General features: G+C 40.3%; 1 protein-coding gene across 2 annotated transcripts in view; it reads left to right on the top strand.

Moving 5' to 3' along the window:
- Nucleotides 1-15,970, top strand: part of GRB10 (growth factor receptor bound protein 10) — a 143,321-nt gene that overhangs the window by 67,949 nt on the left and 59,402 nt on the right. The gene's annotated exons all lie outside the window — the stretch shown is intronic.

Raw genomic sequence — 15,970 nt, 5'->3', positions numbered from 1 at the left:
TTGCAAAATTTCTGTCAAGTATGTGATTGAGATGTGCTTCATAGGGTGTGTGCTGTCTTCGCAGATGAATTCCTGTTTTGTTTATGGCATTAAGTGGGGAACCAGTCCTGGAGAGACATAATCAAAACCGAAGTGTTTCCACTGTAACTATTCTGAGTCATGGCTGCCCTTCCATGGAAAACCTCCTGGCCTCAACGGCTATTTTGAAGATCAATGATTTTGTTTTGAGGCTTGGATATTATGTAGAACACTCTGAAAGTAGCGTCTCCTATTTCCATGGAAACTACAACAGATACGAAAAGTACAATAACACTGTTTGATAGAGCAAATTCTCCAGATACATTCAGCAAGAGTTGATGAATGTTCATGGATGCCACTTCTTCTGCATGGAGGAATTCAGTGATATACTTTTGCTTCATACACACTTCTGTGTCAGACTCCATTTGTCAGACTGCTCCTCTGCTGCCATCTGTCACATGGCAACAAAATGTAATGGGATATTGGTGGGAAGGTTCAACCTCTACTGCCATACCACCAACATAATAAAAGAGGAGGCGTTACTTTCAGAGCACCCCTCATACACAAAGTGTCATGTAGAAGTCTGTGCAGATATGGAAAGGCAGTGTTGTCTTGTCCTAAATGGTGCGTTTTCAATAGTGGATGGAGCTTCACTCATTGAGAGGGAGGGTAGCAGACTAGCTCATTCCCAGTGCAACATATTGTTTCTGTAATTAATAAAGGCTTGGGAAGAACACATAACACATGAATGTACGTGAGTTTATGTCTTATATAGGGGAAAGTGTAGACTGTTAATTTGGTGTGATGCGCAGCCATCTTATAGAGTGACTTGTTTGTATGCAGTATATGACTTTGGAAGTGGTGAAAGATAATGCAGCTTTAAGCGCTATAAATGTGCTTTTTAAGAAGGATTAAAGGTATATATTTCTGAACTCACAGTAGGGATGTGAATTAAGCTGAAGGATAGTTGAAGCTTTCTCTGTGTATGTGTGGGGGGGTATGAAATCAAAGTTGGGAGTCATGAACAGCCTTGCAAACTGACCTTGGAATGTTTACTAAAAAGAAAAAAAAAATTGGCATAAATGTGGGATGAGATAAGGGAAAACCACTTGAGGCATAAAGCATGGTGAACAGCCATGGAGTTTCTTTAAGATGATTTTAGCATTTAGCTGGAGTGTAACTATTGAATGAGATATAATTCATTTTCATTACTGTAGGAGCCAAGATGTCTACTAATACAGTATTTATGTTTGTAGTAATATCTTTCCACCATTGTGTATCTTCGTAAACCTTCTGTTTAAAAAAACAGCCAAACAAAGCAAAACAAAAAGCCTCTCAACCCTCTCTCTGTATGGCAGTAGTGCATAGCAGTTGGGGCCAGGCTACATGTCTCCTGCTGCGCTAGGCTGGTGAAACATAGAACAGAGAGATCTCTCACTGAAGAACAAGTTCAGAGATGAATTTGGCAGATTGTTGGCTCCAAGGCAAATAGAGACTGTTGTGGGGAAATTTGTTAAAGACGCTGCTTGGGTGAAAGCCTCCTTACAGCGAGTGTTTGAGCAGGAGAACTTTGTGATTGCAGCACTGATGACTTTTACCTAAAAAAAAAGCTGTCTGTTCAAGTAAGCTGTTCTCAGACCATTTGCATTCGCAGGGTCTTGTGTCTCTCAGAGGTTTGGTGGTGCAGCTGGTAATGACAAAAAAAAAAAACAACACTTTTTCTGAAGGAAGTTTGTTCTAATTTGACAAGTGAAATGAGCTGCTGTGGTAAAAGCATTTGTAGACATTTATATTGGGATAGAAATACAGATAATTTAGCAAGCAAAATAGTTTGTGTGGATTTGTTTTCAATGAATGTGGAAATGAGCACCTGTTCCTGTATTTCAGGCAAATGTAGAGGCCTATACTGAGTGAATTCAAGAGATTAACTTTGACTATTGCGTGTGTCTCAGGTCCAGCCTGAAATCAGTCCTTCTGATGTTGTTACCATATGAACACAGAAGAAGGCTCATCCCTCACTGTTAGATCTCTATTCATTTTGAGCACAAATCTGACACAGAAGGGACAGGGAAAAAGTGTTTTTGTGCTGTTACCTAAATACAGCTTTGGTGGCTTTTAGTATGTGAGGTGAAAGATTTTTAGTGGCGTGGGTTAAATGGCTTTTAAATTGGCTTGGAAGAAACTGAATCTCAATTTTAGGTTTGCAAACCGTTTACAGTCTTTTAAACTTTTGGTAGGTCCTTGTATACAGATTAAGTTGAACTGGAAAGATGCTACTATATACCATGCTATATTTTATTCACTGACCCGATACAACTGCTGTTGAGAACTTTTGTGTATGAACTCCTGCCCAAAAAACATCAGTCAAAACATCTGGTGTGCATTGTCTAGGTTACTTCAGTATGCTGTTTATTGTGGCCTTGTGGGAAGGCAGAGTGGTCTAACACAGCCTCAGTTTGGGGCGTGGCTATCAACTGAAGAGTTAGCTAGTGGGGACAAAATTGGGATTGTTGGTAGAGTGGACGGTATGGAAGTTAATGTGGTAGAAAAGAGCAAGCAAGTAAGCGGCTGTCCTTGACACAGTGCCTCCCATGATGGAGGAGTAAGGTGATAAGAATCTGAATTTTATTGGAATCAAGTACAAAAGGAAGTGTTGCCCTTCATCTCACGCAATGTAAATTGCAAAATGAGTTCCCAGAAACTGTAAAGGAAGCTTGGGTAGAGAATCCGCACTGGAGGGCTGTTGGGGATGGAGAAAGCTGTGAAGCTAGTTCTAGCACTTTCTGTGGTGTAGATGCTTTTATGCATGCCTTTGCTCTTCTCAAACTGTGTTGAAGTTTCATCCGTTATGATCTTAGTTAAGAATTCATGGTTGCATAAGCACATCAGAAGACAGAAACAAACTTCATTTACTTTTTCCTCCTAAAACTTTAAAATACTTGTACATAACTGTATATTTTGATGTAACAGTGCCAGTGCTGTGGTTTATGCTTCACTTTGTGTATTTGCCAAATAAGAAAACAACCTCCTTGCTTTTTTGTTTTGCATTGTTTTGAATTTAGATGGCCTACAGGTTCATTAAGGGTCTAACAAAAAATTGTACATCATCAGTGGAAACACATTATTTCTCCAAAGAAAATCGTTTTGATGATATTGCGTTGTTGCATTATTTATGGTGCCTGTAGCTTTGAAAAATCTTCTTGTGGCGTTAAAACTATTCCAAAATGAATTAGAACAGTATCATTCTATAACTGTAATTTCTTTTATAATTTATAAAGCAAACATAGTAAGCCAGCATTTTTTTAAGCTCACATGATAAAAGAGGAAAAAATGACAAATTTCCTAGTTTGATAAACTAGGAGAAATCTGTAGAACTGTTGTAATTTGATATCAGTTGTGCAGTAATATTTATCCCCAGAGTGCAGCATTGTAGCAATAAACCTCAGTCATCGCTGTCTTTGAACTTACCTGACTGTGATAAGCACTTCAGTATTTATTTCTGCCTTTATGTAAACACGGCGCTGCAAGTGGTTCATGACAGCACTTCAGAATGGCGAGCTGTGCCATGTGAGGATACTTGAGAAATGCATAATTTCCAAGCAGCTGACATTCTTGCATTCAGGATGCAGAAGGTTGCAGCACTTTTCCTAAAGCCAAGAAGCTTCAAGGAAAGATCAATCTGAATTTGTTAATTGACTTAAATCTCTTTTTACCTGCTAGAATGGATAAGCTTCTGTCAAACTAATGGTACTTTCAGCTAAAAAAAAAAGTAAAAACACAGCAGATTTAAAATGGAGCAAAAAAAAACTATAAGAAACCAAAATACAGGCTGGAAGATGCAGCTAAATTTGTAGTTCTTGACAGCAAGCAGTGTCTTAAGTAATTAAAGTGTTTAAGGTGCTATTGACCAAAGCAATTAGTATGTAATTTCATTAATGAAGTTAGGATTGCAGTAACAACATTTGAGTCTTTCTGTCCAAATCAAGATTGTGGGCAGTTTGTGACATGCACAGAGTGAAGCTGGAAGCCATGCACGGTTACCGTATGCTATAGCACCACTGTCTGAGTGGATTTGTTACTGCGTGAGGACGTTTTACACTGCCTGTGTGTCTTGTTAACTCCTCTGGTAGGTATCTGTTGCTTGCAAGCTTGCGTATACAAGCACATTTTTATAAGCTTGTGTGTTTGTAAGTTTGCATATTAAAAAGGTATCATGGGACTGCTAATTTTTTGAGTTTGTCTTTGCAGTTCAGTTATGAGCTTGCTCTTATTTATGTAAAAACAACAAAACACCTGAATTATTCTTTTTGTGTGGGTTTTCGTGGTTTGTGCTTACGTGGTTGAAAAATCCTGGCGAGCTCAGGCCTACTTAAATAGTCCTTCCGAAATCTGAAGTGCTGCGGGTGAAGAGTTTCTAACCCAGGAGGTTTGCAGCTGCATGGCAAGTGGATGATGTGCCCAGTGAACATGGCAGGGGGCCACTGGGATCTGAGTCATATAGAGCTATGGTGGGTTTTCTGTGTAGCATGTCTGTGCCTTTTGCTTTCAGGTTAACCTGATCCTAACGTACTTTAACTGGTCCAGCTTGCCTGCACTATGTGAAACAGTGAAGGACCAAGTTTTTGAGTAGCTGATTTAAAAAGAAAACTTGATTTGACGTGTCTAGAATTCTTCTGTGATTCTAGAAGAAGCCAATAGCATCTGTTTCTCTTGGGTCTAGATATATTGGTAAATTGATTGCTTTTCCTTTTGCATTGTGGCTGGTCTCGGATTATCGACTGCAAGCAGTTAATTTAATATCTGTTAGAATGGTAATGTGTGGTCATGTAGGGTGACACAAGAGTAGGGAGATTTTTGGACAGTTGAGGAAACTTCCTTACAATTCTGTGTAATCTCAGCTTCTTTGTTTCTTCCGTGTCAGTGCTGTTTTTGTGTTCTTCGTTTTCATTGACCTGTTTTTAGCCTCTGTTTATATTTAAAATAAAAATAAAAATAGTAAGTTCCCCAATGGGAGTTCTTGGGACCAGGGGGAAATGTGCCATTTGGCAATGCCCATTCCCCTTTCCAAGCCCAGCTCCCACATCCTGGCTTGGGGTGCATGCGGCAGTGTCTCCAGGCAGCCATTTGGGATGCGAATGCAGCAATATGCTGTGCCATCTGCGAATCTGTGCGACAGGGCTGTGGTGTTCCCTTCTAAAGCAGCAGAGAGATTCATACCTTATTACAGTTATAATTCTGAAATTATCCACCCCTGTTGCTTGGCCTCCTCTACTGGCAGAGACAGGAGAGAGCTCCTTGTTTTGCATGTGAAGGGATCGCTTGGTATGCTGACTCCTGAGCTAGACTGGTGGTAAGAGAGAGGCTGAAATAGGCTCCTGATCCAAGGGCAGCAAGCTATCCATGTGGACATGGAATTAGATGAATACCCCAAAATACTCTTTGTCCTTAGAGGACAAAGAAATGTAAGGAAAGGTGATAGCAGGTGACGCTGAGGAAACAAGAGAACCATCTGACAGCAGCTTCCTTTGTCTGTAATAAGATGATGTTAACATAGCAAAGCTTGCTCGCTGATACTTCAGTTGTGAATTTCACCAATTAGGGGCTCTTAGGAGACTTTTTTGATGTTGAAATTACAAACGACGCTCCTGCAGTTCAGTCTCTTCTAGATAATTTATTGAGATTACAGCTGGAGTTAATAGTAAACTATTAAATCAGCTGGTAAAAAGAACCCCAAATTACCCCAGTATTAAAGAACTGAACTTTTTCATGACTTCAGTTCTGTTAACTAAATTCTGACTAGAAGTACTCTCAAATATGATGTATTCCTGTTGTCTGTTTTGCTGATATGTGGGTCACAGCTAGGTAACTATTATGCTCTGAGAAGGCAATCTTTAATTAACCCAGAGGAATAGCTGATTCATTAATTGTCACATGCAATTTCTGGAACTTGCGTTGCATCCTCTTCAAAGTGCTCCCTAAGCCAGCAATAAAACGGTTCCAAGGAAATCCTAAAAACTTGTGGTTTAAAGTCCCAAAGACCAAAAGTTTGATTATCTGGCATGAGGAGGTAGCTGCCTGATTGAATGATGATGATGTTCCAGTGTTGGCTCTCAGGCTCTGCCCCTGCATGAAGGGATGCACTAGTGGAACCCCCATCTTAAATCACATGGAAGCTTTGCTCAGGTTGCAGCGTGGCACTGTTGAAGCAAAATGACACTGCTGCTCCAGGCACACAGCCCCCGTCCCCAGCCTTCCCAGCAGCCCTGGGGAGGGTATTTGGGGCTCCGGCTATGGGTGAGTAGCAGCTCTGTACAAGGCTACATAATGTTGCACCCTGGAGTTGGGGTGAAGCTTGGGCTTTCTTGGCGGAGTGGGAGTGACTAATCCTGGCAGGAGTATTTATATCAGGTCGTAAGTAGTGTTCAGCTGGGATTATGTGGCTAGGCATTACGACATTAATCAGGGAGAGAGCATAGATTCCCTGAAGGAAAGCAGTGGATGCTTTGACTGCATTTTTGACTTTCCTTTAAGGGTTTAGGACTTGCAAGACATGTGGTTGCTCTTCTCATCTGTCTAAGTTTTTAGCTCCTTTTTTGAACTCTGACTTGTCTGTCAGAGTGTTATTTATTTGTGTATATTTGATTTGTGCTATTTTTTTTTCTGAGACGGGTAATAAGAAAAAGATATCTAAAACTTTAGAAGTGTGTCACAAATAGAAATACGTACGTGAGGAAATGGTAGAATAAACTTGAAAAAACAATCATTTTCATTCATGCAAACATAAGGAAAACACACTATTTTAAAAATATTTCTTTGGTTTCCTCAGTGTAAAAATATGCAGTATTAATAAACATTCAAGTAAACCTGGCCTTTGCTGTATCAAATTGTAGCTCATGCTGATACAGGATATCCTCTTAAACTTGCTCACCCGTAAATATGACTTTCGAATGTAAGATGCAGTCTGCCAAGCGTTTACTGTGTGGCCAGCAGACAGTATTTCAATTCATCAATCTGTTGCCATCCGGTGTTGTGCTTCCTGAGTTTGGACTGGAAGTACCTTGTAACAGGTCAGTAGGTTAATGCTGTTTTCCCCTTTCTCTGAAAAACCAAAGTTGATTTTCTGTTAATTTTTGTGTGGCCTACACAGGCTAGTAGCAGTTCTGCTGCCCTGTTGAGCACACCAGGCATTACCCAGCTGTGTTCTTTGGAAGGATAAATGACAGCCTTCTTACAGTTGTAATTTTGGAATGCAACAGCGCAGCTTTCTTTCCTGATTTTGCTGTAGAGATGATGCACCAAGACTGAGGTATCCAGTTCACCTTACCAATAAGGTGGGATACAAGCAGAGCTGAAACAACCTCAGCTAGTTGTTTGGTAGGCCTGATTGCCTCATGCACTCATTCCCTTGCTCTCTTTAATTTTTTTCCACCGGTGTACAGAAAGGGCTAGGACATAATCATGACTTAAGCTTCACAGTTACATCTGTTTGTTTCTCCTGTGGGGTCTGCTCACCCCATGGTGTATCAAGGTTTTCTCTGATGGAACCACTGTATTCTTCTGTAGGGCTTCCTGAGGACTGGTCTCTTCCAGCTCCAGGTTTGGCCTTGGAAATAGTACCCTGCAGTGTCCTGTGTGGTGCTCACAGGAGTCACTTCTCTTGTCAGTGTTATTTTCTATCCCCTGTGTAACTGAAGCATGTTGGGTTTTAAGTTATTTTTTTTTCCGTCTTTACAAGCTCAACCAAACACATACTTTCTGTTTAAGGTCTTTCTCAGTCTTTTTCTTAAACTGGTATGTTAAAATTGGGTGATACGATAAAATGGTTCAGGGAAACCACTGAACCTAACATTCGTAGAAGAAAATTGCAGATGTTACCATTTTCTTGAAAATTAATCATGACTGGATTTTGTAACCGTCCCAGGAATGATAATTTCCCAGAGGTCTACTTAACTTCAGACTGCTTTAAGTGATCTGTTTACTCACTATTTACTATACAGCGTTGCTTCTGCAAACATTGGCCATGCAAAGAGCCATTTGAAAGTCTGGCGGTTGCTGCTGACAGGAGCTCTGCCGTCAATGACTGCTGGAACCCGCGTGCGGTACATTTGCTGACCTGTACAGTAACACTGAAACAACTGGTGTTATATTTGGGGTTTGGTTCAAATTTTGACCTGATGCTTCTTTTAAGAACGCTGTTTTTTTTCCCACTTTTTTTTTTTAAGCTGCAAACGTCTTCCTAGAAAATGCATATTGGGAAGATTGAATCCCAACTTTGTGTTTCCTAACTGTAGTGTTTGGGTCTGTAAAAGGAACTGGCCGTACTAGAACTCTCGTTTCTTCTCCCTTGTAATTGTAATAAAGCTCATAGGTGTATGTATGATCATTGTTCTAGGTATCCTCAATGTCTTCTTAGTTTTCTGTAGGTTACTCTGTCTCATAGAAAGTCGTTAGTTCTTCAGCAGCTGTGTCTTAGAATCAAGTGAGGTCTCAGAGGTGATGGTGTAACCCACTGCAGGCAGCCTTCAGTTGAGATGACAAACGAAGTGAGTGCCTTGCAATAAAAAGGGCCAGTGTGACTTGACAGTTCCTAGGTTACAAATGGGAAGGTGCACACTGGGAGATGCTTCTCAAGGTTGTCTGTAAGTAACTGCAGCCTCATCGAAGGGCAAAACCATTAAAAACCTTTACTAGAGATGTGCTTTACCTTGATTTTTTCTGAAATTAAACAGACAGATCCACCTTATCCACACCCTCTATCCCTGAGATGGTCATCTTGTGTAATCTTTATTCTTTATGTGACTAGCTGTTAGGTGTGAGAATTAGGCAAGAGCTGAATTTTTCATTATTAAACCCTGCATTTTTTTCTATCAGAATTCCTGGAACTTATTTTATGTGATCAAGATTTGTATGAGAGGGTGCAACGGAATTATTACAACTGGAGCACAAGTTTTATAAGAAGCGGGAACCAGGAGGGATTGACCCTAATGAGGGAACTGGGATTGTTTAGTCTGAAGAAGAAGAGCCTAGGGGGAGACCTTATTGGTCTCTTCAACTACCTGAAAGGAGGTTGTGGTGAGGTGGGAGTCAGCCCCTTCTCTCATGTAAGGAGTGATAGAGCGAGAGGGAATGGCCTGCAGTTGTACCAGGGGAGGTTCAGGTTGCATGTTAGAAAAATTTCTTCTCCAAAAGAGTGATGAGGCATTGGAACAAGCTGCCTAGGGAGGTGGTGCAGTCACCATCCCTGGAGGTGTTCAAGAAACATTTAGATGTTGTACTGAGGGACATGGTTTAGTGGGGCAATGTTGGTGGTAGGTGGATGATTGGACTAGATGGTCTTGGAGATCTTTTCCAACCTTGGTGATTCTGTGATTATTTCCTGCTGTAGGACACGTGTAACTAGTTGTTCCTGTTACTCATTAATGCTTTGATTTTTGATGAATACCTTTCATACGTAGCTTATTCCTGTAGTTGTTACCTAGCAACATTAATTTTGTTCAATTTAGTTTGCCTTCTGTGTCAAGGAGTTTTTAAAGCATGTTGTAAGAATGTTACTGGAGTCTAACCATAAACCTTTAGTTAGATGTTTATAAAGTGAATTCTCCCCACCACCACTAATTAACGTGCCTGTGTTTTGCGTTAACATTTCCAGCCTTTTTGACAGGAACTGAATTAGATGCAAATGGGATTTAAAAAATTACCTGGAGAATACTGGAGTGGTTACACATTCCCTGTTTACTTCTCTTTATGGCATTTCAGTGAGCTCAAGAATTGCAAATGCCTGTCTCACTGTCATGCTCATTTACAGACCATCATCTCCGCTTCTTTCTCTTCTTTCCATGGCATGATCTGTTTAGCATTTGGGAAGCTGTGCATACACTGATGTGACATTCTGTAAGCCAGCAACCATAGTTACAGTGTGAAGTAGAGGATTTCACATAAGATGATGAATGTTAGTTAGAAGGTAGAAGACTCTTCAGTGCAGAGTCCCATGAGGGCACTCATAGGGTACACAGAGATGGGGAGTTCAGACGTGCAGGGTTGACATTTTTAAATCAAACTAGATCACTTTGAACTTGATTGTGACTGTGAGAGACAAAGCTGGGCTTGTGTCTTTACTTCGAATAAACCAACCAACCTCCAGGCTTCTGATGTTGAATAAATTCAGTCTTTGGACAGTCTTAGAGTTGGGTCCAGCAGTGGATCTGGGGAACAGAATGAATGCACAGGACTTGCAGATGTTTTTAATTACTAGTCTTTTTGTGTCTGATGCAAATCTGCCTGTCCGTGGTTCTTAATGTTGGAGGGAGTGGTTGTGTGGAAGTGGAGCTGGTACTGGGAGCTGGGATGTCATTCAGCTGTGGCATCTCTGCCAAGGTCATGGAGGAAGTGTCAAAGGAAATTGTAGGAAATCTGCTTTGCGTCACACACGTTCTGTTGCATGCATCTTCCTTGGGTGTAGTAGCTTTCAAGTCCTAGGTGCATGCAGCTATAGGGGCCTGTAAGTAACAAGAACTGCAAGTCCAAATAGGCAGCTGGTGCCTGTAGCATCAGTGGAACTGATGTAGATTGTGGAGGGAGGTGAGACATTTGTGTAAGCATAGAGAATGTGCTTACAATTTTCAGAGGGAGAAGGGACCAGAGGGCTGTGACTGTTACGTAGAATGGACTTCTTTATGCGTCCTTACAACACTGTGTGTTGTCAGCAATAGTATCTTGCCAAAAAGCTTTAGCAGTTGGAATTTGTGAAAAACCCTGTCAAAACAACATTCGGACATTGCCAGTGTTCTTTGCTCTCAGGGCCATCTCCTTACCCTTTTCCCCTTTTCCCTTTTCCCGGGGCGTGGGCCTGTGGGTCCCCCGTCCCCTTTGTCACGGAACCGGGCCGAACGCCCATAAACCATTGACAGTACTGGAGGGACATGCAGCAGTAATAGCATACTCTTTTGCAAAGGATCCCCATAACAAAGCATTATGTTGTAAAGAGATGTTTGTGGCATTCTATCCCTGATTGGTTATTTCTGATAATAAAACATGAGATTTCCACAACACCGAAAAACCTGCAAAACACATCAGCAGAATGAATCAAAATAACTTATATGCAGTTTTAGGAGATCTGGAGATCTGTAACAGGAAGTTGAGGTAGATACTGCAGATATTTTAGATGTCTTTTTCCCTGTTAAGTTCTGTTTGAGACCTGTTCATTTTAAAACAAATATATTTTTCCTGTATTACCTACAATTTATATAGTGTTTCACTGCATAATCAAAGCAACTGTGTATGTTTCTTTTCTTTCACTGTTTCCCTCTGACTCCTTGAGGACCAATTAATATGTGTTCAAAGTGCTTTGGAAATGCCATCCTTCAGCTAAACTTGGGTTAAATCTTGCTTTAGATTCACCTTAGCTTTGCCAAGTAGGTTCTTGAATATCTTAGAATCATTAAGGTTGGAAAAGACAGCTAAGATAATCTTAGCTGTCTTTTAAGTCCAACTATTGATCCATCGCCACCATGCCCACTAAACCTTGTCCTTAAGAGCCACATCCACACACTTCTTGAAAACCCTCCAGGGACAGTCATGCCACCACTGCCCTGGGCAGCCTATTCTGATGCACTGCCATCCATTCTGAGAATAAATTGTTTTTAATGTCTAACTGAATATTAGCACTGAATATTCAGCACTGAAACTGGTTATGAGGAACTGATTTACCACAGGCTGTCAGATGGGGACAGAGGATCAAAATCAGCAGCTGTCCTACTGTAATGTCAAGCACTTGTTTATATACACACTGTTATGTTACCTGTAGGATCAAATACACTTCGATGGAGACGGAGAGGTAGTATAGCCTTTTTATAAATCTTCTGCTGAATTCCTGGTAGCACTCACATTGGTCTTTTCTGTGAAATGATATGAGGAGTAAGGCTGAAGAATTAAATTCTAAAATGAGCAAACAAGAAGGATATTATGTGTCTAAGTATACAGTATTTTATCACAGCTCACTTAATTCCTGCAGTGTTTTTCAGAGTATTCCCTACGAGCTGCCCAGATTGTATGTAAAAAGGAAGGGTGTTTGCTGGGCTGCCATTTAGAGAAATAAAATGTAACCTGGTCTCCAGTCCAAAGCCAGGATTCTTTCCATGGTCAGCTTTTTTTTCAGTAAACAGAAGCTCTGCAGTGTAACGAGCCCCTTGACAGCCGTGGAAATACCTGCTTAATTCAGGAGGCTGCCACAGATGAAGCTGAGCAGAGCTCACTTCAGCATTATCCTGCTTCAGAGTAAGTGGGATCTTGCTCATTCCCATTACTGAGCTGACACATCAAGGCCAACAAGGACCAAAATAAGTAAATAAATTAGGATCTAGGAGACGGGGGAGGGCTAGAAGCAGAAAGATAAATGGGACTTGGAAGTCCTTTGGTTAGGCACAGACTGAAGTTTACTTAGACCTAATTGAGTGGCTGTCATCCCACTATGGTATGCTCAAAAACAGTCAGATGGTATTCCAAGTGCTCTAATTTTTATGGAGCATGAGAGCTTAGCTTACTAACTCGATAGTGGTTTTATTTTTATAACAGAGTTGTCTCTTGCCTTTGACTGATTTTTTTTTTTATTTCTTGTGATTGAATCATGATCTAATTTATCAAAAATATTACTTGCAACATCCACTGGAGCTGGTTTGTGAACAAAGCCAAAGTTTAACAAACTGTAGGCAAAAAAAAAGCAAAATTAAGTTCAAACTGTTGCCAAAGAGTGCACTCTAGTTCTACTTGGGGAAAGGAAAGGCATGCCAGTGCTGCTCACTGCCATGCCAACTATATTTTCTCAGGGTATAGGAAGTCTCCAGAACTACCAGTATCTTCTCCACCAAACAGTATCTTCTAACACCGAAAACTTACTACTCAAAAAACCAAAATAGACGTGGAAAGTTCTTTTATTTAAATAAAAAAAAAAGATTTGTGGGAGTTTGTCAGAGCTAGTTTTTGCCAATGTTTTCCTTGAAAAACAACTTTAAAAAGCTCAAGGCTGCTTGCATGTTTGTGCATGGAAGCGATAAGCTAGCCTCTGTGCAGTTCAATTCAGAGAAAAAAAGCAGACATTGAATATCCTCTTTCACTGCAGAATTTAATGCAGATTAAGGAAAATAGTCATTAGCATCCCTGGAAGCATACCTCTGAAAGATAGCTGGAGAAAGAAAGAGCTTCTTTGCCTACCTGCAGCTCTGCCTGCTATAACCAACAAAGGTAATCCTTCCAGGTCAGTTGCAGTATTTGTGTGTGTGCATACCTGGAGGACCAGCATGATAACACACTGACTCAAAGGCTTATGATTTTTAAATTTTGTTATTAGCTAGTAAGTCTTCTCAAAATCCAGCTCTGTCAGCATTTTATTCTGGATAATGTGATCTTGATAGAGATTGAACCTTGCTGATTGGTAGAGAAAGGTACTCTGAAGGATTGCACTGTATCTGAAATGTCCTTTTGGATACTGTACCTGCAAATAATGAAAGCTTATCTTAGAAATCTTGTGGATCACTAATTTTATTTTTATTTAATTGATCTCTGCAGAGAAGCATCACAAATAGCACTGTATTACTTGGCAGGCTGAGACATCTGGTGGCACTTCTGAGGCAGGCTGCAGCAGAGAGGTTTCCTATTGCAGCGTGCTGAAATCTCTCCAAAACGTAATGATACTTAATAGTAAATGCTATTGTATAAAGATGAAACTGTATGAAATTCAAGATTGAAGGCTTTATCTCCACAAAGCTTTAGGATCTGCACTCCTGCAAAAGTTTTGTAGAAGAGTTGAAGGCTATAATTAGCAATGCTTCACCCCCGGAGAAAAGGAACTAACGGAGGAGTGAAACCAGATTCTGGACTTCAGTGCAACATATTATTAAGAAAGCTCTATATTTGCCTGTCTTGTTGGAAATTGAATTTCGGTGTGTAATTGATATGCTTAAAAGCTTGCTAATGGCAATTCAGTGCTTTAAGAGGTGTGCTTGGTTTGCTTGGTGTTTTGCATGAACTGCCTCATTTTGTGCTTTATTAAGACTTTGTATTACACCTTTGTGCCTATTTGGTTATTCAGATAGCTTGAGCTGACTCTTAATTGTTCCTCCTGAGTTACAATCATCTGAAAACTTAATGATCTTGCACATTCATAGCCTTCTCCAGGTTGTTAATAAATTAGCACCCTCAGGGGTAGAGCTGTACAGACTTCCTCAGAATGTATGCCTTGACTTTCTTCCCTTCCTGCTAAACAGTCGTAAGCGGCTGTAATTCACTCCTTGACTCTCTGGCCAGGGTCTTTATTCTGTGCCTCCTTCACCAACCCCTAAGCTTTTATTTGACAGACATCTGAAGCCCTACAGCTTAGTCCTCTGGTACTTCAGATGAATGATAAAATTAAAAAGCCATGTAATCCAGCCTCTCCCTCTTTATACTCCTACTCTTGTGGTTCCCTTCTGATTGCTCAAGAAGTCTTTCAGATATGTGTTTTCCAAACAGGATAAGAATGTGGAGGATGGAATGACATGTAAATTGTAACTCTGTCTCAAGATCCCTCAAAATAGCCTGAAAATTATTGTTGACTTTATCCAAGCAAAGCAAGGACTAGGCTATTAAAAAAAATGCGTTAACTGGCAGACAGTAAAGATGGTGTAGCCTAGCAAAGGTGTCTTAATAGCTGGATAGTACCTAGTAAGTACAGAGGCTGAGGGAAATAACCGTAAAGAAATAAAAAAGAAGAAATCTGTTTGAGGGTGATGGTGTTTTTGTTTGTTTGTTTTAAGTAGATGTTCTAACCTAGAAATGCTGTGAGTACATTTTCAGTGAGGGCCATGTGGATCTTACTTTAGTACTGGTTCTCCTGACTTTCACTGAGGAATGTAATATTTCTAATAAACAAATAGAGCTCAGATGTATGTACATGATTAACACCTTTTCTGAGCAGATCTTCAGTTTGTCCAGTGCCAAGAACTATGATTGGCAGTGTTCAAAGCAAATGCGATGTCAGTGCAGTGGTACTGTTTCTGATGATGCCTACCAGAAAGTTGATACTGGTACAAAATAACTTATGGCATCTCAATAATAATAATAATAATAATAATAAATGTGGTAGTGGGTCATAAGGTGAATAATTGTTCCTGTTGGCTTGAGTTGGACTCAGTGATCCTTATAAGTCCCTTCCACCTTGGGATATTCTATGATTTACCTAGAAAATACAACCAAAGTATCAGTGTAAGTACTTACTTTGGGCAAGAATCGTATTTTAGCTGAATAGTGCTATGTAAATGTTAGCTAGCTCTGTTGGTTGTCTCTGCTTTTATCCATCTCTGTCCTGAACAGTTTTGAGAAACTAGAGGTTGTAGACAACTGTGATATGTTTTACTAGGCCAGTTGATACAGTTGGAAGAAAGGGCAAATTGTTGGAAAGAAAGTTGATTTTGGTCTGAAGTGGTTGGTTACTTCACAGTGACTGTCTGAACAAAAGCAGATATCTATGTGTGTGTTCCTCAGCATGTTGAACTTTTGATACAGAGTAACTTGTGGCTAGGGAGTAATTACAATAGACTGAGATTGGAGTTCAGAGGGTGGTTAGTTCAAAAGGCTCCCAGCTTTGTTGTCTTGCAGAGTAATTATTGTTAAAGAGGAACAAATGAACATGAGTTACTTACTTGAAGGTAAATTGGCATGTACGGAAGGGTTGGTGTGCTTCTTAGGGACGAATGATGTTCCTCCAACCATGCATACCACATCCCTGGTTGATTTACTTTCAGCTCCTTACGGCAGAAATCTCTTCATTGCATTGCAGGAATAAGTATACAAAACTTCTTGGAATGACAGTTAAAAACTCAGCATCACCCTTCAAAATACTGTATCTCAAAAACAGCAGATGTGCGGATGAGGGGTTTTAAGGAAACTATAATAGATTTTCCGACTTACACAGTGGAGGTGT

Source organism: Numida meleagris, chromosome 2 (assembly GCF_002078875.1).
Source record: "Numida meleagris isolate 19003 breed g44 Domestic line chromosome 2, NumMel1.0, whole genome shotgun sequence".
NCBI classification, from domain to species: domain Eukaryota; kingdom Metazoa; phylum Chordata; class Aves; order Galliformes; family Numididae; genus Numida; species Numida meleagris.
This window is presented reverse-complemented; position numbering and strand designations above follow the sequence as displayed.